This window comes from Acomys minous (genome assembly GCF_964271855.1).
Source record: "Acomys minous genome assembly, chromosome: 10".
Classification (NCBI taxonomy): Eukaryota; Metazoa; Chordata; class Mammalia; order Rodentia; family Muridae; genus Acomys; species Acomys minous.
This window is the reverse complement of record NC_140491.1, coordinates 9140775-9168722: the sequence shown is the minus strand read 5'-3', so window position 1 is coordinate 9168722 and position 27948 is coordinate 9140775. Positions and strand designations below refer to the sequence as shown.

The 27948-nt window shown below is 40.9% G+C and overlaps 1 protein-coding gene and 1 long non-coding RNA gene across 9 annotated transcripts in view; one reads left to right on the top strand and one right to left on the bottom strand.

The window, feature by feature from the left end:
- The window catches only part of ARAP2 (ArfGAP with RhoGAP domain, ankyrin repeat and PH domain 2), a 160484-nt gene extending 155577 nt beyond the window's left edge, over positions 1–4907 (bottom strand). For 3 of the 4 annotated variants that reach the window (XM_084797766.1, XM_084797769.1, XM_084797768.1), the window contains exon 1: positions 4642–4907. The gene's annotated coding sequence lies outside the window, so the exon portion shown is untranslated. Of the gene's footprint in view, positions 1–4279; positions 4591–4641 lie in introns of those variants that run through there. The other variant, XM_084797767.1, reaches the window with a different exon arrangement.
- On the top strand, positions 53–26896 carry LOC311606528. Of its 5 annotated transcripts, XR_014782355.1 has the most exons (6): positions 53–2394; positions 3893–3952; positions 11107–11221; positions 13289–13402; positions 13980–14203; positions 17341–17844. It is a non-coding gene; the product is annotated as an uncharacterized lncRNA (long non-coding RNA). The 5 variants fall into 5 exon arrangements; XR_014782354.1 differs by lacking the exon at positions 3893–3952; XR_014782356.1 differs by lacking the exons at positions 53–2394; positions 3893–3952 and adding an exon at positions 9206–9437.
- The last annotated feature ends 1052 nt before the right edge of the window (positions 26897–27948 follow it).

Sequence of the window (27948 nt, the reverse complement as noted above, 5' to 3'; positions counted from 1 at the left end):
ATCTGTTACAATCAATATTGCACTTAATTATACCATATCATATGAATGCACTAGACTTGAGTGTCACTCTTTGACCTGTACAGTAATGTTACCTCTCTTTAAATGAGGAGTGTAAATTAATATTTCTAGTAAACCCACAAAGCACTTGAAGCAGCAGTAAGCTAACAAAGCTTTATTAAACTAGTGAGATACAGACTTGATTAGTGTTCTGAGATTTGAAAACTTTAGACCTGGGACACAGACCACAGTGATGACCAGTGCTCTGCTATGCTCAGCCTTTGAGGCCTTCCACATGTCTGCCCAGCCCCACTACTGTCTTCTGATAAGCAGCGGAGATAATAATGGATACAACCCAAGGCTGTTTTGAGGGTGAGGTGTTTAAATAAGCACAGGGCCCTTCGAATGGTTTATGGAAAACAACAAGTATTTACTCAGTGGCTGCTAGATGCAAAATAAGTAAAATCTGATCGCAAAATAGCCAGATTCTAAGCAAAGTCACTTGGCTTTTGGACCAAGAAGAGATTATTCTGAGACATTTCTATTTTACCTACTGTGCACAACTCTGCAATCTAGAATTCAGTGTCTCTGCCAAGGCCAGAAATACTAACTTCTTTCCGTGGTATGAGGGGTTAGTACCCTGTGCCACACCCAAGGCCCATGTTTGTGTGTTTTAGATAAAAAGCATAATAGTTAAGTGCTACATAACCTCCTCGGCCACAGTACATCTCGAAAAGTTCCCATCTGCATTTTCAGTTAATTAGTTGAGGTCTGAAATTTCTCTTAAATTCTAACGGAGAGATCTGTCAAGTACAGCCATGATTTGGGAACAACCAAGGAGAGATTTTATTTCCCACAGTTTCCACGGGGAATGACAGGCTGAAACCCACGTCACTGCCCTCCCACGTGCTCCAGGGCCTACATCTGCTTCCATTGGGAGCAGGCCCTCTCCTAGCCCCAACCACAATCTGTAGTACATCTGCAGCTGAACACAATGCTTTCAAAATCCTGAACCAAGAAGCAGAGAGGCAAGTACCCTTCCTTACTTTGTTCCACTCCGTGATAAAGCACAGCTTTAGTGCTCAATTAATCCACGCAGAAACTGAAACAACATCACAGTTCAGTACAAAGACCTTTAAGTGTAGACTCATGACATAAGCACACTTTTTAACTGGGCATTATTAAATCTCAATGGGGTAGTACAAATATCTATTCCCCATGTCTCTGAATTTGTGAGATACTGTTTTTAGACCAACAACCAGATGTTTCAAAATAGCCTGCTGTGAATGTTTCCTCTCTGCTTTTATAAATAGCACCCTGACCTCTTTTCCAACTGAATTCAAGAGCTTCCTCTTGATTCTGTGATTCTTAAAGTCTCTTGTTCTTATGAAAAGAAAAGTACTTCAACTGTCTCTGAACTTATATGCCCTTTTGTTTACACTCGCTCCTTCAATAAATATTTAAGGAGCACTGCTCTCTCCAAGATAATAGTGGGAAATCTTTTCAGTTCAAGATAACAGTACTTCTTATCTCTCTCCAGAACAGTGTCAAGGGCTACAAAGTGAAGATACAATGTCTTCCCTCCAGAAGTTTAAAAAAAGAGCAGGCGTAGACATGACAATAACCAAAGGAAATGGCATGGGTACAAACAACCAGCCCCGAGAGGCTGCTCAGTGCATGTGAAGAAAGACAGGCAAGACAGAAGGACAGTCTCAGGAGAATAGGATGTATTCAGAACAGCACTTCCTCTGAAACAGGACAGAAACTCGTTTCGTAACCTTAAATTTTATAGGGTTGGCAGTCTAACGCTTTATCTAAAATCACAGAGATTTGGCATCATCCTTTAGCAGTGACCAGTGACTTTTAAAGTGTCCTGTTCACCTGAGTAGTAAAACGCAACACGGCAGCCAGTCGGAGCTTTCAGAGTTAAGAGCTACTGAACAAGGGCTCAGGAAGAAAGACCACAGGTGGAGACAGCTGCACCTGAAAGTAGACCAAAGGCCAGGAAGGAAGTCCAGAGAGAGCAGCTAAACATCACGCCAAGCAGGGAGGCAGAGCAGGTGCAGTGAACCTTGGGTTCACCAAGAAGTGATGTCACAATGGCAGCTGAGGTCAGCCTACGTCCTAGAGAAGTGAAGAGTCTGCACCTCCTGAGAATGCAGCGAAACCTTCTCCACACCCCGTCTCACCAACTCCAGCCCTGCCTTCCAAGTCCTCTGGAAACCAGGAAAAAGGCCAGTTCCCCTGTTGCTGGACAGACCAAGCCTTTCTTCGATCTCATCATAATTAAGGGTGCTTTCTGTTTGTTTTGTGGTTTTGTTTTTGTTTTACATTGGTTTTGAGAACCTTCAGGACGATAGGCCATTTATTCTCTCAACTACCCACCCCTATATACACGTAAGTAGAAGTCAGAAGATGATTCTCTCTCCATCTCTCACAAATAGCTTTCAACAAAATGCCTACCACACCCACATCGGAACACCTTTGTTCTCCTTTGGGCATCCGTAGAGAAGTCTGCTTGTGCTGAGTCAAAACTTCAAGAAAATTTCTACACAGACAGAGTAATTAGAAGAGAAACAACTACTATTTCAATCAAGGAAGAAAAAAAAAAGGGAGCCAAATGGCTTTACTACTATTACATATTTACATATGTACATATTTTATGTAAGTTTAGTGTGTGTGTATACACATGTATGGGGTGACACAGCATGTGCATGGAGGTCAGAGGATATAACCTGCTAGAGTCAGTTGTCTCTTTATACCATGGAGTCCTGGGTCTTGGGGATCAAACTAACGTCATTAGGCTTGGTGGAAATAGAGCCATATACTCAGGTCCTGACCAATGTTTTTAAAATCTAAGATAATAAACTCTAAGGTAGAAATGATTAATGTGGCAAATCCTATCCTCTACTTTTACAGCCTGGTATTTGGCTGAAAGTTAAAGACTATTCCCAGCACTAATAAGAAGGAATCCACCTTTACAAAGAATCAGAAACACTCCACAGCTTAGCATGTGCAAAGGCAAAGGTCAGTAAGTGAATCAACAAAAATCTGAAGAAGGGGCTGGCCGTGGGACACGTGACCACAGAAGCTATTAGATCAAGGCGGTCTGTCGTTCAGACTTTGAGTTTTATGGTTACTTTCACCACAGTGAGTTAGTTAGTTGCAAGGAAGTGTGTTGGGAAGTACCAAAACAAAAGACAAAGTCTCCTTCTAGGACCTCAAGAAGTTTATAACCCACAGCTCTCAGAGGCAGGTTTTTAAAACTTCCGTTTCAAAAACACCAATGTAAAAGAAAAAAACAAACCAACAAACCAAACAAACCTGTAATTCATTATAACCTGAGTTCTATTTAACTATGGTAACTAAATGAAGTTTAATCTGAAAAGCATTCATTAAGTGCCCTTGAGCCTCACAATTGGGAACTTCCGATATCAGGAAGAAAACTGTTTGTTTTTAAGTAAACCTGTCAGCCTCTCCTTTCACAGATAACCAATAAAATGCATCTGACAAGCAAAGGAGAGGAAGGCAAAAATACAGGACAGCGGACCCACATAAATTACTTTTAACAAGCCATTTGACTTACCCTCTAGGTACATTTTATTAAAAAGAAAAAGTTTGGCACTGACACATCAAGTCGCTAGAACATTCTCTTGGTGTAAAGACCCACCTTAAATGTGTGTTCAGTCTCTCCTTGGATGGGAGCCAGGGGATATTTCCATTTTAGGATGTAGCCTACTTGCACGACCCACTTTTATTTCCCTCTCTTTTAAACATTGTTAAATGGTGGAAAGGCAAGTGCCTTTGCCCTCCATATTTCTCTGGTAAGTGTATAAAAGTCATAAATAAGACGCTGTAAAAAGTAACTGCATCCATAGCCACCTTCCACTTACAGGCGATGCTCCATACACTTCTGGTGCAGAGTGCTTAAGTGAGCAGAATCAATACTGAGCTTGTAAGTACAATGCTATTATTGGTAATAAGAATGACATCCGATTAAAAGTACTTTTAAAAATAGCGTATTTCAATGCTTAAAAAAATTCCTAAGTGGCCTATACTTCAAGGACAAACTTGATATCCTTCTGCTAATTTAGAAGAGCCTGTGTTTTCCACACAGCGTATCTTATCTTTTCTTTTGTATTTTTCCTGTAATTATCAAAGGTTATTATTTACGATATAATGTCACAAACTTTCTAACTCAAAGAAACTCCAGATTGCCACAAAGAGATCCAAGACTGATTTAAAAACAAAACACTCAGAATGAAGTAAAATAAAAACTTACTTTAATTAGTAGATGGACACCAATTCTCCCACGAGAACTGCTTCCCACACTAAAGGCGAAGGAGCTGCCTGGTAAAACCACTAGGAAGAGGTCCCCGGGTACAGTGCTGGGTTCAGGCAGGTGGAGGCCGAATGATTGTAATTAAAGTTAATTAACAGGGCTGCCTTCTTAAGTGTGTAACAACCAGGGTGCGGGGGAGCCTGGAGCCCCAAGTCATTACCTCTACCGAGAAAATAACTCGGTGCCTGGAACTCGCCCAGGCTGCATTTGGTCGGGGGCGGGATGAGGCCGACACTGGTGGACTGGATTGTCACCCCGGCGGGTCAAATCCCAGAAGCAAGTGCTGTCTTCGGATCACTTACCGGCTCTGGTTTCTTTTCCGACGCCCACTCGCGGGAGCGCAATCCAAGCGACACAACCCAGAGCCCGAGCACACTGCGCGCCCCGAAGCGCGGCGTGGCGAGGCGTCCTCGCACCCCTCGACTGTACCGCGGCCAGCGCACCCCGGGGACTTGCCTCGCGCGCGGCCGCCGAGCCCCGGCAGCGCAGCGCCGGCTTGTCCCCGTGGGGCGCTGTCACCGGCGGGCGGGCGGGCCGACGCCGCGCCGCACCTGGAGGCGGGAGCGCGGCGAGGCTCCAGCCAGCGAGTGAGCGAGCGCGCAGCCCCGGAAGCCGCGCCCGCCCGGGCCGCCCAGGTGCTGGGCGCCGCGCCCGAGAGCTTCCTCCCGGGCCCCGGGGGCGGGGATCCGCGGCCGGCGGGGGCGGCCCGAGCTCAGCGGCAGGGGCGGCGGGGCAGGCAGTCCCGGTTCCACAGCATTGCTGCGCGGCTGAGTCAGCCCGCCCTGCCTGCCTCCCAGGCCACCTGGAGCCAGTCCGCCCAGCTAGCTGGGACCCTGGGAGGGCGCCTCCCGGGGTGTGGGGTCTATCCTGCCACCCTCCCGCGGGGACTATGGCCTTGCTTTTGCTGCCCTGCCGGGTGCGGGGGACTGTGGGCTCTGACCTGAGCCTGAGACCTAAGCAGAGGAACCCCTGCCAACCTCTGATTGCGGAGGCTTTATGCTACTGAGAACTTTCCTTGTTGCCTCAGCGTTTCCCAAACTTCACACTCATCTAGGACGCTGGTTTTCTCAAGTTCCAGGAACCAGTACATCTACCAAGCCTTCTGTAGGAGTCTCCCCAGTCACCGCTGTGGCCAGATTCTGAGATCCCTTTTCTAGATGAATCTGAAACACAAATGTCCAGAAAAAAAGCTTTCCTCTGGGTAACCAGGTCTTGGACCTTGGCGGGGAGAAGGGTGGAGGTGGGGTAGAGGGTTAGAGCCTGGAAGGACTTTGTGATTTTTGAACCAGTCCTTGTCTGATCTTGATAAGATGATGAGAAAACGAGGGTATCCCAGAAACCTACCTGAGAGCAAGGAGGATTGCTGTTTTCACTCTAGTTTTTGTTTGTTTGTTTGTTTGTGTTTAATACATTACCTACCTGAAATTCTCACTCTCTCTAAAACATTAAAGTACTTATCTTTGTGCTGTATCTGTTGACGAAAGTGAAGCAATTACGGTGAAGCAAAGACCTTATTATGAAAATAAGATAATGGGTGAAGTTCACAGGGCGAGAGGCTTCTCAGCGAGAGGTTTCCTGGGAGCCTGGGTCTTTGAGTCCACATCATCAACTGCTCTCTGACTCCTGCCCATGGGAGAGCACCACCCTTCTGAGGGTAGTTCCGGCAGCAAAGAGACCTCCCTAAGCTCCAATGTCCTTTGCCCAGCAAATGCTTCACAGAAGGCTCCGTTTTCTAGTCAGATGCCCTTGGTTTTTACCAAAGCCTGTAGAATTGTGTTTTTTGTCTGTTTGTTTTTCTTTTGCTTTTACTTTTTACTGCATTTGTAAGTTTTTCTGTATGTGGCTCTTTCAGGATTGATCTTAGTCCAGTCCTGCACTCTTGATTTCTTTTTCTTTCTTTGCTAACAGTTCTCACATACTTTTTTTTGTCCCTATGTGTCACCCAAATGCCCGATACATATTTTATATGTACGCCACAACTCTGAGTTGAAATAATTCTTCCAGTTTTATAAAGGCAGGTTTAACTGAAGTTAAAAGTGGCTAAGTAGTTAATCGCAGATAAAATTGAACACATCGTCATTAGCTTTCTGTAAATCCTTTTCTGAGCAAGATCGGTTGTAAATATATAAATAGTCTTGCATCAGTTATGATGTCTCAGGAGGTCAAGCTTTAACTTGTCTTCGATTTACTTTTTATGATTGGTTCTATAAAATAATTAGGATTTTTTTTTTTTTTTGGTGGTTCCCTACAATTAACTTAGTTCCTTGATTTTGCCATTTATTTATTTGGAGTTTTCAAAAATTGTCCAGTTGGATAATTCGAACATCTAACACTGAAGATACAACCTTAAACAACTACAAAAACAATCTCTGGATGCTGCCTCCTCCCAGGGGAAGCACTTCAGAGCTGCAAGGTGCACCAGTGATTGAATAACAGCAATGACAAGGAAAATCTCACTCCACCCCGGGCTGCATGTGCCACTCACAAGTGATAAGTGCGATGTCAGCGTCATCCAGTGATCTTCATATATAGAGGGAAAGAAAAGATGGCTCAGGAGATGGTAAAAGCTACCTTTTATTAATTGCTTGTTAATCACCAGTCTCTAGCCAAATGCCTGATACATATTTTATATGTATACCACAAGTCTGAGTTGAAGTAATTCTTCCAGTTTTATAAATGCAGGTTTAATTGAAGCTGAAAGTGGCTAAGTAGCAAATTGCAGATAAATTGAGCACATTTTAGCCGTATTGGTGCATCATAAATTATTCAGGTGAGGCATTAGGAGTAGAGAGTGGACAGAGACCTGACTTCCTATAAGAATTAAGAAATGATCCTCCTGCCTCTGCCTCCTTCAGCAAATCCTACCTGTGTGCGCCACCACAACCAGCTTTCACACATACTCTGGTGCCTCATATTTGACCACGTCCCCTGGAGGGGGAGACCTGGTGGCACTCAGAGGAAGGATAGCAGGTTACCAAGAAAAGACTTGATACCCTATGAGCATATACAGGGGGAGGAAGTCTCCCTCAGTTACAGTCATAGGGGAGGGGAGTAAGGGGAAAATGAGAGGGAGGGAAGAATGGGAGGATACAAGGGATGGGATAACCATTGAGATGTAATAAGAATAAATTAATAAAATAAAAATTTTGAAAATAGTTATTTAATTCAAAAAAATAATTAAAATGTGGAGATGATACGTTGACTGCCAAACTCTTGGAGTATCTATCTGCTTCCAGTAGTTTCCATGAAGTTTGGACTTACTCCAAAGTGACCCGCCCCTGCCCCTACTTCCTAGATTTTTGATAGCCGAGCAATTGGAACTGCTTCTGTCTTTGTTGCTCTTGGCCCTATGAACCCATATGCACTAGCATGAAAGAGGTGATGAGTGGACCCCCCTTCCTACCTCTCTTCTCTCTCATTCTTTCTTTGTCTCCTCTGTTTTTCTAATTTATAGCAGTGCTAGCATCCACTACTTACATGGCAGCTGCTGCTCCAGTCACCTGTACGAGCTCATGTAATGACATCAGTGACCTTTGAAAAGTGCTGAGCCTGAAGAGGCTGCACTCAACATGTAGCCAAGTGTACCCTGTGGGCTGAGGCAGTTTGAATACATTCATTAACATTTGGGCCCTGGATTATGCATTAGTAAAAATAATGTTCATTGGAACAGTAGGTCTATACATCTAAGGAACCTAGGAATTAGTAAGCCCACAGCGCCTTAGTTCTAATGTTTTTTTTTCCTCCTATGATTCTCCAAGACCTAAGTTCAAGTTTCACTTCCTTATCAGTACTTTGCTAGCCAGAATAGCTTCCGTATAAAATTTAAAGTAATCTTTCATTTTCTATAACATTCCCACTATTATTTTCCCAGATAGAGTTGTAGATGCAGCAGGTAAATATTTCATCATATTTTAAAAAAATATTATATATTATATGTAGGCATAAATAATCAAAATAACATTATTTTACAAACATTGTACTTTCCACTCATATTTTATGAATTACTATTATTGAACATGCGATTTGACATAAAAATTGTGTTCTTCCCTCTTCTGTAACTACATCTCCGGACACTCTGTTCTTACAAACTGGCAAAGATTTTAATTATATATTATACAATGAATCTATTTGTTTATTTTATCTAACTGAAATTTTATATCCTTTGACTTTCATCTCGCCAACCCTTCTTACCCCCTCACGTCTCTGATAACAACTGTTCTACACTGTGCTTTTATGTATTGGTTTCTCCCCCCTTCTGTCTCTGTCTCTCTGTGTCTCTCTCTCTCTCTCTCTCTCTCTCTCTCTCTCTCTCTCTCTCTCTCTCTCTCTCTCTGTGTGTGTGTGTCAGAATGGGCTCTCTGCTGGTTGAGTTTGTCTGTTTGTAGTCTGTTTATTCATGTTTTCTATTTTGACACAAGCTGACATCGTCTGGGACGAAGGCGCCTAAATTGCAATTGCCTTTATCTGATTGGCCTGTGGGCAGGCCTGTGAAGTGTTTTCTTTATACTTTGATGTGGGAGGGCCCAGCCTACTCCAAGAGGTGCCATGCCTGGGCAGATGGCCCTGGGTTGTACAAAGAAGCAAGTGGAGCAAGCCATGGAGAGCAAGCCTCCAAGCAGCACTGCCCCAAGGTCTCTGCTGCAGTTTCTGCCTTGGTTTCCGGCACTGATGGATTGTGATCAGGAGCTATAAGACAAATAAGCCCTTTCTTTCCTACCCTGTTTTTGGACACCAGTGATTCTCAAACGCTGCAGGCACTGCATCGTCACGAGCTACAACTCTTCTGGATTCTGTGTATGATTATGGCGATGCAGAATTGTTGTTCTGCACATGCGTTATTACATTCCGTACCTTCCAGCCCTTCCAGGCCACCCTGCAGACCACACTAAGACATTATTCTAATTTACTTTTTACTGCTGAGATCAAGACCCCACCGGCTGGGGTCGAAGCATTGAACATAGGAGTCTGTGGCAGACATTTCAGATTCAAACCATAGCAACCTCTGTGCGCATATGAAGTGTGAGTGAACAGATTTCAGGATGTACTTGCCACCCTGGGCCTTGGAAGTAATCATGTTAATAACAGAAAGGAGCAAAGGGTAATGTGATATTTATATTTTTGAACTGGGAGTTTTAACATATCAGCTTTTTTAGTCCTTTCAGTTGGGCTGAGAATAAGGTTCTGTCAGTATCTCCTTTTTAATCCTTGTAGAAACTGAAAGTTGTTCATCTCGTAATGCCCAAGCCGTAAATAAGAGAACCTGGATGCAAAAGCATAAGATGTGGGTTCAAAGCCTGTGCCTTGCACATTATTCTGTCATCATTTAGAAAGTTCTTTAAAACTATTCAGCCAATAAAGGAATGTGAAGCCATGACATTTACAGGAAAATGGGAAGAACTGAAATTATGAAGTTAAGTATATTAGAGTCATAAAGACAAATAGAATATGCTTCACTTCATATGATTAACATAGATTTTAGTTTTTGTATTTTCACAGATGTGTGCATGTGGGTATGATATATACACTGAAACTAGAAAGAGGGCCAGAATAGAGGAAAGGGGGAAGTGTCTTAAAGACGGGTTATAACCGAAACAAAAGACGGTAACAGAATAAATGTGACATGTAACCCCAAGAGGAGTTTTTAGGGGGACAGAAACAAGGAGGGGGTATAGCAGCGGAGGCAGGGCACTGGAGCATGGTAACCATGGTAACCAAAGCCAAGTATGTATGAAGATACCCTAATGAAAGCCATTGGTTTGGTTTAACAGTACACACTTCTTTTCTGAGGCTAATATTTTCCGGGGATAGTGATATGCTTGATGCTGAGTTCTGGTGATGTTCTCTCATGAGTCTCCCTGGCCTGTAGTTTTTACTGAGTGGAAAATCCTTCTCAGTCAATTGTGTACTTTGGCTACAGAGACACGCCTCTTCTTACTGTTTGCTCATAATTCCTGAAGTACCCATCATAGGGCCTTAGGTAAATGTTTGCTTTATTAAGTTGAAAGACTTTGACACCTTAAGCTGGCTCTTTGTGGCTCTTAGTTGTTGTAAGAGTTGCTTTGAAAGCATCCCTTAATACTTCACCACAAGAAAACCAGTTAAGTGGTCTGTACACCCAGACCATGATAGACATGACAGCTGAAGAAACCGTTCAAATAATTCAACTAGTCACCAAAATGTGATGGTCTTGTGGAAGCAACACGTTTTAAGTTTTTTTTTTTAAAGAAAACTATTAAGTCATATCAAGAAAATGCGTAATAAATGTTCTCCTGTAAAAATGATACTTTAGAAACTCAGGCACCAAAGCTGAGAGTTTCCTACTAATATGCATATTTTTATACTCTACTTCTTCCTAAGTGGAAGTTCATCTTATAACGGATTGCTGTAGGCCAGGCAGCAGTCATAATGGAATTGCTATGGCCTATGTGTTTATACTGTCGGCATTTCCTGTGGGTTACTTACCCCTACATAAACCCAGCTTGTCAGTTAAGACATTTTTAGACAGTTTATAGTAGGCTTCCGGTGAAAGAAAACAGAACAGTGAGATATTGATAAACATTTATTTATTTAGAAAACCTTAAAAACTGTTTTCCTATATATAATAAAAAGATTAAATAATTACTAAACAACATGTCATAGTTTAGGATATAATAATTTTTTTCTGAGAAATATGTAGATTGTGGAAAAGACCACGTTTTAAAATTAATAACATGCCCTAATTTTTAAATGTTAAAAACATATGTAACTTTACTGTTTTTCTGGAATAGAATTTCTTAAGAAAATCATTGCTAAAAGACATTTCACAAAAACCTAACTGTTGTCAAGAGGACCTGTGCATGAGATGCATCCACCGGACAGATAATCACTACGCCATTTACATCTGTGAGTTCTTTTCTCTGTTTTTTCATAGTAGAATTTACCAGATACACTTTAAAACTCTTTTTCCTGTGTGGGAGCTTCAAAATAATGTTTGGTTCCATTCTTTCCTCTTTGGGCTAAGTTGTATACTTATAAAAGCTTTAGAAGCTTAAAATAAAGTAGGATTTTAGCAAAACAAAAAGATAAAGGATGCAACAACAACAACAACAAAAATCCATGGCCAGAAATAGACTCCTTAGGAACCAATGAAACTGCACTGCTAAGGAGGCATTTGAAAGCTCGCATATTACCAGTGTAAGTGGTAGATCAAACGCAAGGGAAGGGTTGATAAGAGAGTACGCCACAAGACATCATTAGTGAAGACTGAGGTCACAAGCCAGGCGCCTGGGGGTGGGGTGAGAGCAGGAAGTCTCTAGTTATGTGTTGGGCCACAGAGTTCAGCAAATTTTAATTGTTTCCAAAGTGGGGCTTTACACTAAAAATAAAGATTTTTAACTTCTCTTGGAGAATCGAATGGCCTGCTGACCTTGCTTTCATGAGTAGCAAGTCGGCATTGCAAAGCTGGCTACTGTTGTTTGGGCAGGACACTCTTGCTTTTTCTGTTTTCTCCACAAATGCCTTTCTTCCCTGACATGATAACTCAGGAGCTGTGGTGATTGCAAATGTGACTCCCCCCACCCCCGGCCCCGAAATTATCATAGGTGAAAGATAAGTTGCCTTGAGGTAAGCTTGAGGATTTCTCAAATAGAAAAACACAGGCCAGGTGATAATGTCATACCAACCGGTAAGAGTGTTTTATCATGAGCAGCAGGACAGTAGTCATAACATCCACTTCAGCTACTATTGAGTTTTAAGTCAAGTCACACAGTAAATAATTTTAACATTCAACTTATTGTAGAAAATATTTTGGGATGTGTTGGGCCCCAGATGTAAAACCTGATATAGTAGACAAAATTTGTATGCACTTGGGGCTTACAAAGTAATTGCAGAAGCAGGTATTACCCAAATAATAATAGTACACAGGTGTGTGTGTAAAACATCTGTATGTGCACTACAATACACAATATGACATATACCCTATGTATACGACATATATGGCACTTCTTCCACAGTACATTCATGCAAACATATTGATACGTCTTTGTTTTTAACATATACATATACCATTATATTTAAAACATATGAACTTGCTGATAACTTATCTCTAACGTCTAAAAGAGTCGTTCATTGTGTCTAGCATACATTATTAAATTAGAACTGGAAATGGAGAAGATTCTTTCCTGCTACCGCCAATCTTATGTGCTCATGTGGTAGGAGATTATGCCCTTCCTGGCCCCACCCACCCACTCGTGGTACAGCCTGCCCATTATTAAGGGATAATTTATCTGGTGTTCTTCGAAGGAGTCACTGACCTCAGGGACCCTGCTCCTTTGTCCCTGCTTTCCCTTTATTCGCGCTGCCATTCAGAAATAAGAAATCTGTGCAGCTCTTCCTAGCTGAGAAAGCTCGGGAAATCTCAATCTGTCCACCGTTTCCCGAGCGTGACATGTTGTCTAAAATAATAAAAGTAGTATTTGTCATCATTTTGCCTGAGTCCTATCGATCTTCCCATTCACTTCAAACCAAGCACTGCACTCAGGGTATTGGAACAAACGATGGTTTACATTAGAGAATAGTCAGGAAAAGGAAGAGTTTTGGTTTGTAACTCAAAAAAAAAAAAAAAGTCTTTTTTTAAACAAGTGACATTTAAGCTGAGAAATGAAGGAGTGGGTGTGAGATTTGTTCTGTGCGTGCTTGCGGGAGGCAAAGATGTGTTTCCGGCAAAGAGGAACATTTGGAAAACCTTATAGGGAGCAAAAAGCAGGAACCTTAGAGGAACTGGAAATAAAAGTGAACTAGTGAGTACAAAACAGAACACATTGAGAGAGTAGGTTGGTACAATAACCAGGGTCTTGCAGGTCACATACTGGGGGTGAGAGTTTATAAAAGGGAAATAGGAAATTATTGTTGGAATTAAGGAAATCATAGTTACTTTATTCTTCCAGTTACATAATTCTCTTTCTCCAATAGAAAATATTTCAGCTGGATGAATTTCAACACACTGAGCTTCAGTTGCAAATGTATTACTTGCTACAACATGGACACGAGTCTGGGACTAGTTCATATATCCAGAAGAATTCCAAGGTCTGTGCAGAATTTTAAGGACAATGTTGAATTTCCAGGTTGTACCTTAGAAATAAGATGTATGTAAGGACAAGTCAAAGTCATTTAAGCGTATATATACATACACACACAATTTGATACCTCTGTAGAGATTTCAGTAAGTGTATACTTCCAGTTCCTGCAGTAAGTATTTATGTTTTATTAAGTCTGAGATGTGTGTGTCTCTGTGTGTGTGTGTGTGTGTGTGTGTGTGTGTGTGTGTGTGTGTGATAGAAATAAATTCAACTGCATCCTCAAACCTAGTCCCTAAAAGTAGTTTAGAAGGCAAAAGGGGACAAAAAGGAGAAAAATGTCCCAGCTATTCATGAAAGTTTTGGTTGCTCTGGGACCCAGAGATACCAACTCAGTTCAATTCTTTATAGCTAAGAGTGCCGCACACTGGGACATGGGCTCAAAAGCACCTCAGTCCTCGGCTCATTTCGTAAGTTGTTGTTACTCATACACCAGCTTTATCTGTGTGCTTCCTTTAGGAAACAAATACCCATGCAAGAGTGATTTTCTCTCTGGCGAGGTAATAGTTTTACTCTCTTGAAAACAGGTGGTACCCTCCTCCGTGAGTGAAGTCTGATAGAGCACCTCAGTTCCTCCCAACAGCAGGCGCAGACCTTCAAAGGCAGAACTCAGAAGCTTGCACTTCCCTCGCTCCACGTGGTTTCCGCAGCATCCGGTGTGATGGTTTTATATTTTTTCCTGTGGAAGTGCTCACATCCCCACTACTGTAGCTTCGGTCTGGTTTAACAATCAAAACACAGCATCTGCCCTGTAGGTTTTGAAAACCTTTTAAGAAAACCATGGTTGGCCCGCCTGATTGAACTGTTCTTTCTTCTACCCACGAAGGAAGTACTGCTCATGCATTTGCTGAGCTGTAAATGCCTGGATTTTCTTCAATGCAGTTTCTAGGGCACCAGAAAGAGAAGGTTTTTTGTTTTGTTTTGTTTTGTTTTGTTTTGTTTTGTTTTTCATTGATTCCTCCCAAAGGAGAAGCAGACAGAAAAATAAAACAGCACTGGAACACTGGAACTAGCCCCTTCTCAGTGCTCAGGATAAAGACAGATATTACTAAGCAATGTTTTTAAAAGACTAATTTAATTCATTCGATCATCTTCACGAAGTACACAGTACATAGGATACTTTCCAGTAAGAACCAGTGCTTCACAAATGTCATCAGATTGGCAAATGCTTTATTGTTATTTAATCTATTCCCACTCCCGGTTTGGTTTTGAACTTTCCCCTGGCCCTTGCTTAGAATATATGGGTACCGTACTTCTGACTTTCCGTTTTGTGTCTGTGATAATATATATATGTATATATATATATATCTCCTAACCTATGTGCTAGAAACATGTAGCCTGATCTAACACAATGAGCCGCACCAGTTAACTGTGTGTAAAGCCTGCTGGTCCTCTCTCAGCACCTTTTCTCAGGGCTGAAGCCAGGCCCAGGATCATGGGTGGGATGCAAAGGGCTACACTTTCCCTTTCCCTCTACCCTACTCCTAGCTGTGTCACTCCTTAAGGGTCAGGTCAAGGGGAGAAGGAGACCTAGAAACAAGCCAATGTTTGTTTAGGTTGTGGGTGTAGTTGTAATTCTTTGGTATTTTCACTTTCAACACTGCACCCTCATCTCCCGCACAGGCTTTCACTCCAGCTCTGGTGTGGGGATGCTGGAAATACCCTGTTAGCAGCTTTCAACATCCCCTTTAAGCCCCTTTAAGCATTCTTTGCTCAATGCAGGCAGTGTCTCCGGAGGCCTTGCCAAACTCCTCTCACAGCACTAGCAAAATTCTATACCCACAGCTAGTATTTACTTCAAGAGGATGAACTGTCCCTCTTACTTTCTGTGGAGTTGAGCCTCAAGCCTCTTATAGACACCATGGCTACCAGGATGAAGAAAGCTGGGCGTGGTGGGACACACCTTTAATCCCAGCACTTGGGAGGCAGAGGCAGGCGGATCACTGTGAGTTCGAGGCCAGCCTGGTCTACAAAGCGAGTCCAGGACAGCCAAGGCTAACACAGAGAGACCTTGTCTCTGGAAAAAAAAAAAAAAGAATAAGATAAGAGCGTTGAGCTACTATTTGGTAGATGTGAGTTAGAATAGCAGCATTGCATTCTGCTGAGATGGACATCTTTCCTTAATGTAGCAGGCATCTTCTTGTGGGGTGTCAGATTTCTTAAAGTTTGTCCAATCCCCAAACCAGGAGACAAACTATTTAACCTTCATAGCAGCTTTAGGGGTTTCAGTATATTATCAGCCTCATTTTTGAGCTGATGATGCCTAAAGAGTTTACGTAACTTGTACAAAGTCACCTGAGTTGCAACTGAAGCTAGGTAGCACTGTGGCTAGAGACGCTAGTTCACTCTAATTACTACATCAGCCTATCTCCCTGGAGATAGAGTGCTATTAGCATCACTAGTGACTGGAACTAGGCTATTAATTGTTTTTCATCTGTCACGAGTGTTGCACAGATAACAGACTTTAACAACAGCTTTCATCTCTGCTACTGATAGACATCTTGCACTGAGTGAAACATGTCTTGGGTACAGGCCTATACACGACTCTAATCTTCTTATTCAACAATATGAAACAACGTCAAGAGCCAAGTCTTCTCTGGGAAGAATTCTATCCAGTACTTCGCACACATTTTCACATGCTGTTTCAATAATACGGTCATCCACATCCTGCTTAAACTTTCTGTTGACGGTAACATTAAAAACATGCTTCTTTAAATCTATGATTTCTTGGAGTCGGGCTACACATCTTGAATGCTGTTTTACATATTCCTTTCTGAGAGCATTAGAAAGAATATTATTACTCATATTAGTTCATGAGAAAGAAACTAGGGTGAGTCAATTACATTACCAGGGAGGTCATCCACAAACCACATTAGCATCATGGTAACTTCAAAGCAAATATACTTGCTAAGTAAGCCAGACAGCATGCTAGAGCACTAAACATATGAAGGTTCTTGGCTCACAGGTGACAGGGATGTCACGAACAGTAGAGAAAGGAGAACTCGGCTTGAGGTCAGGTCCTGGAGCAAGAGAGACAGAGTCATGAAAGCATTTTCCTAATGGCATAAGTGAATACAACAGATAGGTCAGCAGATGCTCACGGAGCACTTTCTCATGACCCTGCTGGCAACCTAAAAGTTCCCAAAGTAGAGTCTCATGTCAGATCTCTCTGTGAGGCTTTAAGAAGAGAGGGGCACCTTGGTTATATAACTCTGGAAAGTACTTTAATTAATACTATCTCCTGAAGACTTAATGACACACAACCTATGAAGGTCTTCAAGGGACTCCTGCATAGAGCAAAGCTGATATAATCCTATTTAATTTAGCACTCTCTGGATTCATTTAGTTGAGACACCAAACTCACATTACTGAACCATGCTTTCAGAACTGTTGCTCCTCTTTTAAGAACACTTATTGCTTTGGCAGAGGATCAGGGTTCAGTACCCAGCACCTCCATGGTGTCTCCCAATCATCTGTAAGTCTGATTCCAGGTGATCTCTCACCTTCTTTTGTCCCCCACAAGTAGCATGTATGCATGCATACATACAATAAAAACTCTCACATACTTAAATAAACATTTTTGTTCGTTTCAGCTGTTGTTCAGGAGGCTCTATAGCAATATTACTTCTAAGAAGCTGATTCTAAATAATTATAGAACTCCACAGCCAGTAGGTAGCAGTCACAGAAGATTATGGAAGATTGTTTCTTGCAGCAAACTGTTTATGAGGAATATTTAATAGAAAATTACATGTATTTATCTATAATCTATCACCCAATACCATTTATCTATTTTCTGTTCATTTATTTGTTTATTTAGTTTTTAGATATTACTAAGCAGCCTAAACTGGACTCAAACTTGCAATCCTCCTGCTTCTCTCCTGCCCCCAGGTACAGGGACAACAAGCAGTGCCTACCATACCTGATTAGGTATGGTCTTCCAAATGTTACCTATGTGCAGAGAGTTTAAAGACCTGGGTAAGGCCCAAGACTTCCAACTAGAAACAGAGCTCAGTCTTGAACGTGGACCTGGATAGGTCAACCCAGCTCCTCATGGAAATGGAAGAAGGTAGACCCCACAGATGAAGGGAAGGCTTATTTTGAATAAAAATTATCCTCACTCAAGCTACTTATAGCTAAAAAATATAATTAAGACCATAATGTTCTATATCATAGAGAATTTCAGCTCCAACCATTCACAAGTGGATAAAATACATGCCATATCTCATTGCAAAGGGGCATGAAGGTGAGCATATGGAAAGGGAGAGATAAAATTAAAGGCCATTTGAGGGGTTAAAAGGAAACCTGATGTAGTACAAGCTTTATAAAAGATAGGCAATCTAAATATAAGCACCAAATAGTGGGGAGGGGCATAGAGCCTCAACTGGCCACCTCTTACCAAATGAATCTTCAGTACAGGGAATTGGATGCATTTAATTCTGTTGTTTGCCAAAAGAGTCCAGTGGGAACACCCAGACAACTCAGGATGCCCACATAAAGGACAAGAAAGTAGAAAGCATACCCTGTCTGCCTCTTTGCTCTCAATGGCAAGTTCATTCCTTCACTGGTGCTACAGCCTACTTCTTTGGGATTCTGGTATATATTGAAGACTAACTGAGTCATCGAGTCTCTCAGACAATGGAGAAAACAACTTCTGGATCCTTGGATCTTCCATTGGTAGACAGCCATTGGTTGACTAGCTGAGCAGTATCCTGTAAACCATTATAATCAATCCCCTTTGTATCTATATCTACATACACACACACACACACACACACACACACACACACACACACACACACACACACATAGAGAAAGAAAGAGAGAGAATTCTATTAGTTCTGTTCCTCTCAAGAACCCTGATTAATACAAGTTTTGATACAAATGGTGTTTCTAGAGCAACAGAAGTAAAAGTATGAATTTGTAAAGCATATTTGAATAATCTTTCCATTTTGCCAACACAACACCTACAGCTACTGAAACCTCTCCTAGAAATTCAGAGAGTGCTAGAATTAGTCAGCCTTTAACATCTCAGAACATGGAGAATGACAGCAATTAGGGGCTCCAGAGGTGCATAAACAGCCTAAGTTTTTTGATTGTTGCCTGAAAGAAAATTATTCACTACATTACACAACTCAGTACAAGACTTTTGTGTATGTGAATTTTATAAGTTAGGGTTCTTGTTTGGATACAGTAGTGAAAGTCAAATTTTTAATCGTATAAAGAGATAGAAAATTGTTGTTCTCTTATTTCCTATCTACATAGCCCAAGACTGCATCAGATTCCTTCATCTGTTATAACTAACTTGTTTAATTTATCACAAGCAATATGATTAGATTGGATACTAGGTGGGACTTTTGAAAGTGATTAAGTCATAAGGCTAAGGAGCTTACTAGTGAACCTACTGTCTTCATAAATTAGAGCCCAGAGCTCTGTGACACTACTTCCGCCATGTTGATAGGACAAGCAATCGAGAGGAGTCTTCTCTGCAGATGTTGACTTTGCTGCCATGCTGATCTGAAGCTTCCACCTCCAGACTAACAGATATTTCATCTCACACTCATCCCAGTCTAATGTTAACTAGTTATATCAGCCCAGCAACCCAAACAAAGGCAGGCATTCTCAACATGAGGTAAACCCATGGGCAAATGTGGCTAAGATTGATTGTCTCCCATCTTTAGAAAGAATGAACTTGTGTTGACCCAAACTTCATGTTTTTCCACCTAACTGGTATCGCTATTAAATCTCTAGCTTAACTCCTCTGAGTCAGAATTAAAATATTCGGTATGGATTTCTATACCTCCGTCACATCCACATTCTCACTGGTAGGAAGGAAAATAAAGAAGACACAGTCCATACATTCATAGGCTAGACCAAGAAGTGGCCTCTAACTTTTACGCATAGTCTTCAGACTAGAATGTAATCAAGCCATTGCATCTACCTTTAAGTGTTTATGAGATGAAATCTTAATTCTGGGCCTTCGTGTTCTTTGTTATTATCTCAGGTTCTGCTGCTAACAAGTCACTTCTTTGTGCAACAGCCAGTAGCTTTAGTTTCACACTCATGAACTGCAGGTCAGTTGCAGAAATCCATACCAAATATTTCCACTCAGATTTGGACGAGTGAAGCTAGAGATTTTATAGCAAAACCAGTTTGGTGGAAGAACATGCAGTTTGTATGAAACCAGGCCCATTTTCCCTAAGGACTGGAGAGAACTGAAACTCTATAGAGGCTTGGAAATTAATAAAGGTCACACATATCCATGGCATTACTCTAGGGATATTAAGTTGTAGCTAGCATTTAATCACAAAAGATCTACAGTAAGATGGGCCCATTCAGACACACCTTTGGTTATCTATCTACAAAGCTAAGAGAATTGTCACTGAGCCTTGTTGTTAACCCTGACAACTTGAACAACATAGCATGAGAGAAATCTGGGTTAGAGCAACTCATTCCTAAACCCATAAAGATGCAACATATCGAAAAGTTTCTCTAGAGAGATACTTGTACATCTACCATTCACTGATGCTTTGTTCATAATACTTAGAAAATAAAATTAACCTGTATATCTACCAGCTAATAAATTGATAAGAAAAAGTGGTGGTAGATATCTACAATGTAATTTTATTCATTGGTTAAAAAAAAAACCCAAATGTCACCTTTTCTTTACCATATGTGGTTCCTAGTTCAAGTCTTTTGTTTTGTGCATTTAATGTGGTGTATACATGGAGACCACAAACCAGAAATGAGCCATTGGTGGTGGTGCATTTAGGCAGGGAGGGTAGTAGAACGTAGAAAAAGCACAGAAGGGGAGCACTCATAGCAGACAGGGGATGTGTGGATGAGAGAGAAAAGAGGCAGAGAGGCGAGTTGACAAAAAATATGGATATGTAAAGAATACATTTGTGAATCTACATTTTTCAATCCAGAGATTAGCAGTTTAGGTTAGAGTATGTGGGCAAGGGGATAAAGGAGAGGAGACAATAAAAGGTAGGTCACTTAAAACTAACATATATGAAAAAAGCCATCTGGAAACCAATATTTTGGAAGATAAATTTAAAATACAGTGCAAAAGATAAAAATAACTTTGAACAGAGGTGTGCTGCATGGGTGGAAAATGCCTTTTTTTTTTTTTAAGAGGACATGGCTTATTGAACAAAAATCAGTGTCAGGCATGGACCATTATTCTACAACATATTGGTCAAGAAGGTCCCCAGAGTTCACAAACACAATCTTACCTATTGGCATCTCTTTTAGATAAACATAAGAGCTAGAAGGTAAGATTCTGTTTTTGAAGATGCCGGTCACATTGGGCGTAAGATACAGCAGAAATCACTCTTGAGCTGATTGGAAAACTTATCATCCTGCTGGGTAGCTTTCAAAATTCCAGATAGTGCTATTCATTCAATGAGGGAGACAATGGTCTTACAAAGAAGCACTGGGCCCTGCATCTTAGGCTGGTTCCCTAGGCAGGGTGCCTTGCTAGGTAGGTTGTACAATCTGGAGCAATAGTGGCAATACCTTTGATGTGAGTTAATCAGTTGCTTTCAGACTGGGTTTGTGACCTGATCCACAGGAGGGAAATTCAAGCTTGGACCTAGAAATCTACTTCCAAAGTTCATGCTTGAGAGTCATGCACCTTTGGACGGACAAACTGTTATAAGACAGAACATTATGACTCTAATTTGACCAAATGGTGATGTTGCCAAATTGCCATCTAAATTTTATGCTTGTATCATTAGATTTGTACTTCTCCTGCCTTTGCTCAGAGAATGTTCCATTTGTAGTGCAAAGTGGTTAATGTAAAGTCTCATAAGTAGTCAAAAAGCTGAGACTTAGGGACTGTTGAGTGCTTAACCTAAATTGGGCATCTATGTCATCATCTACCTTCTAGATGATCTAGAAACTAGATCTAGAAACACTGCAGGAAAGTAGGGAACAAAACCAAAACGATGTAAGAGTTGGAGGATTAGGAGGAATGCTATGAAAATGCTGCCTTAAGGGATGAGGATTGAGCATTTCATAACAACTTGAAAATAATCTAAAAGTATGAAGGCAGCCATAATTCCAACAAGGATGAGGAAGAACCTTATGAAACCTCATTCCAGGCTGGAGAGTTATTGATAATTGATGACTTCAAGGGAGCAAGAACTGTTTTTCTTTAGCGGTGTGGTCAATGGTAAGCTATCCTTGCTCCAGTGGGTGGTCCATGTCCATGTGTACTAATTGAACTCAGCAAATTACTAAGAACAAAGTGAGTTGACAAGTTGAGGAGTAAGAGGATAATCTAAGGGCAATTGAAGGGTGTGTGAGGGAGTGGATATGACCAAAATACATTGCATACATATATTAAACTAACAAAAGATGAATAAAATATCATAAAAGGATAAAGGATATTGTGGAAATTTATACTTTACAAAAAGGAACATATATATTAAGATATATATTACTGTGAGAATGTATTATAAAAAAATATTCTTGAAGAGTAGTATTTTTCACGTTTTGCTCATTTTAATGTTATAAACAGCAATATTGTGATTTTGCCATGTTGAAGAAGGGAAATGAGTTGAATCCTGTTTCTATATAGCTTCCACTTACCTATACGTCCAGTGTCATTTTTTGCAATGCCATTTACTTTCTAACATTTTTACCTTTCCAAATATTTTCCCAGGTTTTCACTTGTACTGAGAAGAGAACTTCAAATAGATGCATTTCATTTTTCAATACTTTATAACTTTCAAATCCTTTCATATATAATTTCCATTTTCTCCTTGGAACTAATGCATATTAATGTAGAGTGTAATGACTTAGAATCTTGGGAACTAAATGTGTCTCTTAATTAATTCTTGTTTGGCTAATGAAATTCAGGGGATTAAACATAACATTTTTGTAGTTGAGAGTTTGTCTTCCATTCTGGAGCTGTAAAGTTTCACTGAATGTACCTTTTCTACTAAGTCATTTGATACCACAAGTACAATTTCAAGGAATACGGGCTTTAAATTTGAGTTTAGTTTAAAGTCAAATAGTAATATTCTTTAAAAAATGGGGGAAATATTTTTCTTTTCAAAATGGTACAAAACCTGTAGAAACTTATATACTGAATTCTGAGTTATGACTCACCTAACATTTTCAACATTTTAAAGGAATGTCTCTCCTTAAAATGTGGACATTTTATCTTTGTACTTAGAGAAAATCTATGCATGTATGGAAGAGAGTCTATGCTAATACTTTGGAAAATATTTTTGTGTCAGAAAGAGTCTTTGTTCAAATGAAATCTTCAGGTAAAATGAAAAGTAAATCAAACTGATAATCTTACAGAAGTAGAGAATGGTAGACAGGGCTCTCTCCCCCTTCTTGGAGTGTGAGTAATACAAAACACTATGGCCTGTCAACTGAGGATTGGTGTTTAGGACAGCCCCATGACTCATCTCTCTGTAATAGAGTAAGACAGTCAGTTAAAACAGCAAAAGAGAAATGTATTCCCTGTGTGCCCAAAAGATACTAGATACTCAACAGAAAAGGGATTTGCAAAGTATAGCAAATAAAACAGCCCAGGGTACAGAGATGCTAGCATGAAGACTACTTTTAGAGCAGAGTGAGAAAAGCAGGAAACACAGCAGGACCTATCTGGAGCATCTGTGATGTCTGTCTGTCAGGAACTCCTGACAGTACCTGGCTAGTCAGCAGGAAGAAGCCGCACAGAGACAAATTTCACGGCGTTTTAGGTTTTGGCTGTTGAAAGGAATTAAAACACATCCCGGAAACACGTAAAAGTATTTTTAGAGAAGAACAAGATGTGTAAAGAGACCTGAGACCATTTCAAATGCTAGAATGCATAAGATGCTGAGTGTATTAGACAAGGCATATAGAGGAAAACTATCCTATTGTGGTCTTCGACAGAAAAGATTTTATGTTAGATGTGGTTATATAGGTATTAGAGGCCCTGAGAGAAAATTGAGTAAACCCACTGTGACTAAGAGCATAACCACTTACCACTGGGACTGTGGGAACAAAGGGTAAGAGATTGTCCTCTCTTTCTAGAGCAGCAGCTAATGTGTGTGTGTGTGTGTGTGTGTGTGTGTGTGTGTGTGTGTGTGTGTGTGTAGGGGGAGGCCCCATCCCACCTGCTTGATGCCTTATATCCAGTACTTTTCAGTTCCCTTGTTCTGCAGATGCCACAGAGAATGAGGAAAAATGGCATTCCTACACTAAAAATACCATTCCCCTCCCCTCCTGCCTGTGCCCTCCCCTCCGCTCTATCCACTCTCCCCTATCCACTCCCTCTCTACCTCTCATTAGAAAAGAATAGGCCTCTAAGAGAGAACAACCAAACGTGACAAAATAAGATATAATAAGATGAGGGAGAAAATGGGAGCAGCATAGAGAGTGCTAACTATAATCAGGATACATTGTTTGAGAAAAGACTCTCTTTAATGATAGGGGAAAAAAAAGGTGGATTATGAACTAGTTCTCTAGGTGAGTACAGAAACAAACAAATGGGGAAATGATTCTTTTTAATTGCCTGAGAATGATTTCAAAATCGTTTTTCCCCAGTATGTACACAATGAAATGGAAAATCTAGACTCTGAACTGGTGCAGCTTACCTTACAGAAAGCTAGAGAAACCTGAGATTTGCATCCTCACTGCCTCTTGCATCCAGTCTTAAACATCTAGCATTTTTGCAAACATGAAAAGCAATTTCTTTATGGCTTGAAGACCACTTCAAGGTTAACCTTCTGTTTTCAGGATGATTTATGGCACTGTGTCATCTTTCCATTACTACAAGTTATGGACTAACTTCTCTGTGATACAGGAGCGCAACAATATCCACATTGAGTCAATATACCGCGTCGTCAAAGCATAAAAAGAAAACACCATCCCTGTGTAGCACCAATCAGACAGGAGCGCGGTGTTATGTCCTCTCCATTCTCTAGCCTCTCTTTAGTGTCCTTATAGCCAAAATCAAAAGGGACAACAGATGGCCAAAGCATACCACACAGAGGCCACAGTGGAAGGCTCTGTGAGGGCTCACGAGTAATCTATGTGTGTGACTATCAGGATGGCCCTAAAACTTTTCACCCATTACTTACATTTTTCTACCCTTAATCAGTATTCAAAACGTAAAGTGAAAGCCAAAGATTTAAATATGTTTCACGGTCTCAGAAAAAAAACGCTATACAAACTGTTGTCACTCCATCTTCTCAGAAAACATTTTTTAAATACATAGTTTTATTTACCAACAGATAAAGTAATTTCACTGAAAATCTAAAACTACTTTGCTTGCCTCAAAAATTTACTCCTAAAATTTACTGATAATAAAATGGTATCCTCCCCCCCCCCCATTTCCCCTGCCTCTCTTTCTTTTTTAAGAAAACGATGCTATGCATCATGCAAAAAGAACAATCAAGCTTGGCGTAGTGGTGCACGCCTTTAATCCCAGCACTCAGGAGGCAGAGGCAGGTGGATTTCTGTCAGTTCCAGACCAACCTGGTCTACAAAGAGAGTCCAGAACAGCCAGGGCTACAAGAAAAAACCCTATCTTGAAACACACATACACACACACACACACACACACACACACACACACACACACACACACAAAAGCTGGCTAAATTTTCTTCTCATATTTGATATTTAAAACAAGTTTGTGCTTGGTTTAATGCAAATGAAACAAAACAAATTCAAAACTAGGGTTTTCGTCTCTGAAGCCAAACTGCACAGGTTGCAGGACATCGTTTGGCTTGGGCTACCCCTTCATTCGCCAGACACTCGCTGCACTGAGTCATGGTCTAGGCAGAGGAGTCACCGTGTGTTGTACACAACAGAACACACAGGCATTACTGAAGGGAACAGACAGCTTCCCCAGGAGGCAGAGAAGAGCAGGAGAGAAGTTAGAAAAGAGTTAATCTGAGAAAAACAAATAACCCAGGGGCCAAACTGGACCCATAAAGGGGAAGTCATAAGAACTTGTTCCCCTGTAGAGTGAGGTATCTGATACAAGTCCAAGGACTACCATTGACCGTGAGACAAATAGGCTGACTAGAAGATCATGCTAGGAAGGGAGGATGAAGTCGCTGTGGAAACCTACTGAAGAACACTTCATCTTTCCATCACTTCACTTTCCTGCCAATCAATCAATTTCCGGCATGACTGCGGCATCACGCCTGTGGTGCTTTGAATGAGAAATGCCCCTCATAGCTACATGTATTTGGACACACAATTCGTATTGATGGGACTGTTTGGGAAGATTATAGAACCTTAAAAAGAAAGAGCATTGATAAAGGAGATTCAACACTTCTGGCTGGCTTTCGGGGTTTGTAACTTTGCTGACCTGCCTGTTTCCTCTCTTGTTGTTTCCCAAGTGTGTATGAAACTGTGATCAGCCAGCCTCTTCCTCCTGAAGCTATGCTTTCCCTGACTCCTTCTGTGTCTCCCTTGACACGATGGGCTCCATCCCTTTTTGACCATAACCAAAATAAACCCATTCACTTTTGTCAGCCCAGTTTTTCATGTCAACAGAAAAATAACTAATATAATTTTCAATTTTCAAGTCCCTTGGACATTCATTTTTCTATTAACCACTAGTAAAAGAATAACTATTCTTAGTTTAATAAAGCAAATTAAGAAGCCTGTCACAGATTGTGTGAGAAATTAGACTAAGTAAATTTTAAATGTGAATAGTAATGGGGGACTGGCAGACTAAAATAATAAAATATTATAAATCTTTTAACAGCGTATATCACATAGTGGACACTCACATGATGTATGTGTATGTATATGTATATGTATATATGTGTGTGTGTGTATCATATTAAAAGGTGAGATTTTTTATTTATTCTCCTCAAGGTAAATCAAGGCTATAATTTATACATTGCTGCGGATGTCAGAAGAAGTTATTTCTTAGGTTTCAGAGCGCTGAAAATAAACTAACCAACGGCCCCAGTTCCTAAACTCCGGAAGCCACTTCCTCAATTGTGTCAGAACCACTTCTTCAGCTTGGCCCACACCAAGGTCTGGGTATGCTAGTGGAACTTAGGCAAGTGCATTCCTGGGTCCAAATAGCCATGCTCAAATTACTTTAAAACCAAAAGGCCTACCACTGTATGACACTAACCTGCAAGCCAAAGACTGTCTCCTTCCAATGGCCAGCTAGGTCTATTTGTAGAGCTACAGCTGGGCTTCTTGCCTGTAGATATTCCATGATAAAAGGATGGAGGAATGAGTGTCACTGTATCCTCACCTGAGTACTCAGCCAGCTCATTCCCAGACAGCCATGTGTCACTCTGCCCTAACTACATGTCTTTGCTTGCTTTCTAGGAGGGCCTACAGTGTACACCTTGGGGAAACTTAGAACAGCACTTGCTCAATAAAGTCACGGAAGAACCAGCATCTGTTCTGGATAAAAACATTTCCAGTCTGGCTGCTTTGGGGACACCCATATTCTGTAAGCCAGCAAAATAAATGTACTGGTTCCTCTCAATAAACTATGGTGGAACCGAACTTTGGTCTGTCATTAGGACTTTAAAACAACTTGTAGAGACTTTGCCTAGTCTTCCCCAGAAAGAACCTTCCAGAAACACCTGTATATCAACATTCTATACCATTCTTCCCACTCCCTCTGCATTCTCCCACTTGTGGGTTTCTAATAAGTTTAATCTGGTATAGATATTTGTTTCTTGGAGGATACAGGTAAACACATCACAAAGAAAATTGTCATTACATAGGAAAATCAGGTACTGCAGAAGGCAGTGGAACACTGTTCTAATTCTAGCATGTGAGAAGAGTAAAGGCAAGTGAATCAGGAGTTCACGGCCAGACATAGAGAGTTTGAAGTCAGCCTGGGCTTATCTAAAAAACAAAACCAATTAAAATGGAAAAAAAATAAGGGGAGAAACCAAGACCAGAAAGAAAGGCCTTAAAGGGAAAATTAATTAACATGAAGCTAAAATTTTACTTCAGACTACCAACAACGAATTCTTGATTGTAGACTTCCTTCTTTTCACTGAATTAAAATTATTTGTTTTTTAAATTGCAGTTTACACTCAGAGTTCACACATCCTGCTCTCCCTCACACATGCCAGTCTAGCTAGAGTTCCATACTTAGGAACGGAACATCCTGTTGTTTTGAGCCCACGTTGATAGAGCCTTGTGGAAACTCTTCCAAGCTTCCTCCCTCACTGGATCTTTCAAGTGATAATATCAATGGGAGAATATCAAGGGAGGTGTGTCAACTCTAACCATGTTCAAGAAATTCCAATTAGGTAGAATCTGTCTCATTTCACTACATATAAGGAAACACTGAATGGGCCTAACTGGATCTATTCTGGTGTCAGGCATGGACCTTTTAATATCTAACAAGGGCTGTAATAAGTCAGTGCGTGTTCATTCTTCAATTGTTCTACCCAGCCCCTGACTTAGTTTGCACCATCCACAACATATCTCAATTAATAGTCCTTTGCTTTGAAATTCTCCCCCAGAATTATTATTTAATGTTCAAAC